Raw genomic sequence first — 6,000 nt, 5'->3', positions numbered from 1 at the left:
TTAGCTGTGTAAGAAAGAGCTGTACAGGAAGTTTTATGTGAAATGTGTGGACTACTAGTGCAATTCACATACTTCCAAATAACAGACATATGAAATTTCTGTTACCATGTTACGCAGAACTCAACAGTTACCTAACACACACACACACACACACACACACACACACACACACACACACACACGCACATGCACACACACTGTTTTGCACATTTATTCAATTGTTCTCTTGCACACCACATATCTAATCCAACTACTGCTATAAAAGAAGTGTATATATGTTTGCAAGAACCCTCTGTGTTTACAACCTTCTTTGCTCAAAGTTCACAACCCTATACTATATGCACAATGTTTTTTGTTTGTATTAATAACCTGATTATCCAGCAAATCAGGATATTTTGTGTTTGTTGTTTATTTATGATAACGTATTTTATTTCACTAAATTAATGCATTGTCATTTAATGTATTTTATTACATTGTAAATAATTAGATAATATCATATTTATTTCTATAACGCTAAGATATGCACATTGCATAGGGTTTAAACCGATTTATAAATACAAGAGGTTCATAATTCATAGTTCATTTATAAGATGAAAAACTCAGTTATATTTTATTTGTTGTTATCCCATGATGCTCTGAGTGCACTACGCATGGCCCGGAAGTGTAGATGAAAAGAGGATCACAATCGTAAAAGCGTGAAAGACTGAACATAGGTATGTGTCCAGGAAAATTGTTAAAAAAATAAGTGATTTGAGATGCATTTCAGCAAGCTTGGATAATTGGTCCTTGCTCCAGTGGACCACAGAGAGAGCTAAGCTAAGCTAAGCTAAGCTGTCTGTTGTAATTAGCTCATGGAGCCGAACGGTAGGAGAGACGGTGTTGCCGCCGGACATTCCCCACTCACCTGCTTTGAGGAAAACAAGTGACAAGACTTTCTCTGTAAACTGTATGCCGCAACACTATGGGAACTAACTTTTATTAAAATATTTGTCTCTTTAGAAGACTTGTGGGAACTTCCAGAGACATGTTCACTAACTGGCTGCAACACAAACCTCAGAACACTGGAGGCAAGGATGGGTTACCCAGGATTTTAGCAATTATACCCAGGAGCAGAGCAGTTTTTCACATTCAAAGAATAAAAGTGCACCTTGTTTACATTTTGTAGATTGACTACCCTCACTCAAATTTTCTAAATAATTTCTTAATTTTATTTTTTCTGCAGACAAACAAATATTTCTGCTTTTTTTCTGCAGTACATTTATCTTTTTGGCAATGTCACATTGGGCAAGCACATCAAGCCAAAATTGCATTTCATTGTCAGTTATGTGAATTCATAGAGCCCTGCAGAGAAACTGAGTTTTTTGCACACATGCACAGCCCTTTGGAAACTTAAACAAAGCGTTTCATGTCCATATGAAGGCTGCGGTTTACATAGTAGTGTATTTTCAACATTTAATGCTCACAGTGGAAGTTCTACAATGCAATTTAAAATTGGAATAATATCAAACACTAAATGTCCAGATCAGTTGACTGAAGTGGAAGAAGAGTTTCTTTTACAAGATTACACTGAGTGTGAGGAGTCTGTGAATGACCACAGGACTTCAATTGGAACGTAACTTGTCTTCATTATTTTTTAAAATGCAAACAATCCTGCACATATCTGGCAGTGCTACACAAGAGGTTATTCAGCAGACTAACCGGTTCCATTTACTTTCACAGCCAATGTTACAAAGTACAGTACAAAAAACGATCAGTCAGCACTGTGCACTATTATGCCGGTTGAGTATCTTCTCGACAAAAATTTTGTTGTTTATGTCCCCACACTCAAAATGCTGCCGGCTTTGCTAGGCAGTAAAGACATTTTGGATAAGGTGTTGCATGCAGAGATGATTTTTTCTAAAGAATACCACTCATTCTGAGACGGCTCACGTTTCAAACAAAATTTATTCCCAAATTTGGGATTGCTCTTGGATTACATATTGATGAGTTTGAAGTGGCTAATCCAATTGGAACATCTAAGAAAAACACAAACTATGTGCCATATATTGGGTGATTGCTAATCTAGACTCCAAATATTGGTCAGCTGTTCATCAATGAAACACAGCATATGAATCATGAGTCATAAAATGCCTTTTTTTAAAAGCATCTAAAAGCCATGTGTAGGCAGTTAAGTGACAGATTGTAATGCCTATTAACATTTCCTTGTTGTAACACTGTTTTCTAAGTTTTTTGCTGGCATCTGATGTTGATGTTGAACATGTATCTGTTGGGTTGCTGACTGTCGTTGATGTACCTCTCTCCAACTCTTATGAACCAGTGTCTAATGCCACCATTGTCGAGGGAAGTATTGTAATTAACGTATTGTCCATTGTGAGGGAAGTATTGTGATCTTGAAAACCTACCTCAAGCAATCTGCCTCTTCTTTGGGCTATCATATGCCTTGCATTTGGATTATCTAAAAATCCATGAAAAACACTTTCAATTGTATTGAAAGAGTGATGTTTGGCTTGGGACAGAACAAGCTGAAACCAAAACTACAGTCTCTTAAAAATCTCCTGCTGAGTTAGAATATAAACAAGGGTGTAAGAGTGGTGATGTTTGCCATTAGTTTTCATTTGTTAATGACAGTGGACTCAGTTGTTTTTTTTTTTTTTTGTTGTTGTTAACTAATCCAAGCATCACTTTAAAATTGTCAGCTTGTTGGTTCTAATTTATTTATAATGTACATCACTAAACTTTTATATTGATATATTTACAAAATGAAACCAATTTGCACTTGTCAACCTGTTGGTTGTTTGGTTAGTAAGTTTTATCAGCAAGTCTGGTCTATAAATAGTGTTTTAAATATTCAACAATAGCTTTAATTCTCTGTTAAATTGTCCAAAAATGTAATTGTAATTACATGTAATTTTGCTAATGTATTAACTTTATTTTTGCAAATTTTAATAAATAAAACATGTGTTTTATTGAACCTGTCACTAATTTATGTGTAATTACAAATGTGAATAGTGGAACCATTCCTTAGCTCTCTATGGAATACATGCATAGTACATTTCAATTTATGTAGTTGCTGTTAATAGTTATCTCTAAGTAGTCCACACTAAGTTAGGAGTTTATCTGAAGAAAGGGATCAATTAATTACTATGTTTTTTTCAAGTTTTCTAGTGCAAGTACACTTTACTAAACAGACATTTGTTAGTACATTTATTTATTATTTAGTACAACAATTATTACTATTTCAATTCACTTAGTTTCTTTAAGGCAATCGGTTTGCATGCTTTTTTTTTTTAAAGTAAGGTTAACTAATTAAATTTTACAGTGTGGTCATTTCCTGAGTCTTGGTAGGTTCACAAAAGGAGCCACTGTTATTGTTTTGTTCCTTGTTTTTTATTAATTTGTTGATTTATTATAATTAATTATAGATAGACTGATATAAGAAATAGACTGTGATCAAGTCAATAATCAAAAGTATGGGGGGGCGACTTGCACATGACATCTTCAGAAGCTCTGCTCCCGCTTGGCTGTTTGTCCATCCAAGTGCTTGTGTCTTCTGGTTCGGGTCCCATGTCTGTTGAGGCAGCACACTGACTTAGCTCATGTACAGTATCTCACAGGTTGAGTTAGAGAGACAGGTGGTCACTTTTCTTTTGTACTCTCTCTCAACTCCGTTCTCCCCAATTTGGCTCCAGTAGCTCACTTTTCAATTACTCCTGACCCATACGAGGCATTATCATTGTTTCATAACTGGTGAAATTGGAGTCTAAACTCAAATGTTGTAGACACATCTATCCAAACACACACACACACACACACACACACAAATATATATATATATATATATATATATATATATATATATATATATATATATATATATATATATATATATATATCACAACATAATATTTAAAATAGATCTAGGAAATAAAAATAAGAGGCAGAATAAATTGTTAAAAAGAATATGTGGAGATTATTGTGCATCAAGTACATCACCCCCATCATGTTTGTTCTAATCATTTTATCATGTGTTTAGTTTGTGTGAGAGATCCTTAAATTTTGCATCTGTTTGAGTCAGAAAGAGGATTATAACACTGCCATACAGTGTTAATTTAGTCTGTTACATACGTAATCCATAACATGAACTGTATTTTCTTACACAACTCCTTTAAAGTTGCCAGACATGACACAAACACATTTGCAGAACACACCCACAGATTCTGATGGTGAAGAAAGTCAGACACAAACAACTACATGTCTATTATCATGTGATATAATGCATCATTAAATGTTTAAAGGATTAACGGATTTTGTTCAATCTGATGAAAAGTTCAGGTTTGCTTCAGTCTGTGCACTCTATATCAATAATGGTCTACACTTTAGGGTTGTATGAAAGATTGCTTATAATCAACCTTTGATACTTAAGGATTTGAGGTTAGGACCAGATGTTTCTCACACCCTTAACAGTTATACCATTGCTATAAAAATAATTTCTAGTAGTTGAATAATAAAGGCTACTGTAAAATTGCGAGTTAATTCTTGTAAAATCACATGGTTTTTGTGCAAAACTAAGACTGTACACAATCTCCTCTGAACTGGGAACTGGTAAATGTTGTGAAAGAGGAGGACAAAAATCTGCCAATGCTATGTGCAATATGCCTCAAACAGTGGTGATAGGTGTGCTCTGAAATTGCCAGTCTGCCTTAAGGTAAGCTGATCCTTGGCTTTAACGTCCAACTACTCCTTGGATTTTCTGGCACTTACTGAGACCTGTATATCCACACAGAACCCTGCTACACCGGCTGCTCTATCCGCTGCCTATGCTTTCTTGTGCTCACCATGAGAATCAGGCAGGGGTGGTAGTATACTGTAGGTCTACTCTTGTCAAGGAGATGGTGTTTCACACCTGTCCTCTTGTCTCATTTATTTATTTGTTTGTTTGTTTGTTTGTTTGTTTGTTTATTAATTACAGGGACAATGCATATTACTAAACATTTCTGTCAATATGCCAAAGTTAGCCAGATGGTTATTTTTCAACTGTAGTCCCTACACAGATGGTAATAGTCACCCTAAAAAAGATAAAAGTAGATAAAAGTACATATTGAAATAACAATAAAGCAACTACAATACATTTAGTAAAAGTACTAAGTATTAAGCTATGATGTACATTAGAAACAAATTAGAAACACAACACACCAGCAATCAAACAAACATCAGACAAATTCATGAACACATACATACACAATAAACAAGAAACCATCAGGAGGCAACAAGAGCAGGTTAAAAACTAAGCTAATGTCAGCTCTGGTTAACAATGAACCATTTCTTTAACTGGATCTTAAATGTACTATACGTGTTCAGGTATCTGATGATTATAGGGATAAGGTTCCACTAAGTAGCAGCTCGAACAGAAAAAACAGTTTGACCAAATACACTTTTCCTAAACGGAATGATACAATCTCCCCTCACTGCACCTCTGGTTCTACTATGATCAGCTGTTCGGATGTAGACAAACTGATGGAGGGGAGGGGTGATAAACCATGAATAATTTTATAAACAAGACATAGATTTGAGAATTTTCCATGTTTTCCCAGCTGAGTAATCTATACTTTTGTAATACTGGACAATAATGAGAAATGTTTGATTTCTTATCAAACAATTTAATTTTTACAGTCCGTTTGTAAAGTGATTGAAGTGGTTTCAGAGATGTAACACTAGCCTGTGACCAAACAGGCAAACAGTAAGAGATATGTGAAAAAAATCATAAAGTGCATGTGCATTTTTGCTGCCTGTGTAGACATTTGATGGCGAATGTGTCTAAAGTTACTGAGGTTGAATTTGATTGTATTACAGACCTTTTTTACATGCGATTTAAAAGACAACTTTGAATCAATTAAAATCCCCAAATATTTGTACTCTGACACGATCTGTAGCCTTTCCCCTGACACAAAAACATCTGGCTCAACACTGAACATATTTTTAGACTTGGTGAAAAACATTGCT

The sequence above is a fragment of the Tachysurus fulvidraco genome, chromosome 5 (assembly GCF_022655615.1).
Source record: "Tachysurus fulvidraco isolate hzauxx_2018 chromosome 5, HZAU_PFXX_2.0, whole genome shotgun sequence".
NCBI lineage: Eukaryota > Metazoa > Chordata > Actinopteri > Siluriformes > Bagridae > Tachysurus > Tachysurus fulvidraco.
Note: the sequence above shows the minus strand (reverse complement) of the source record.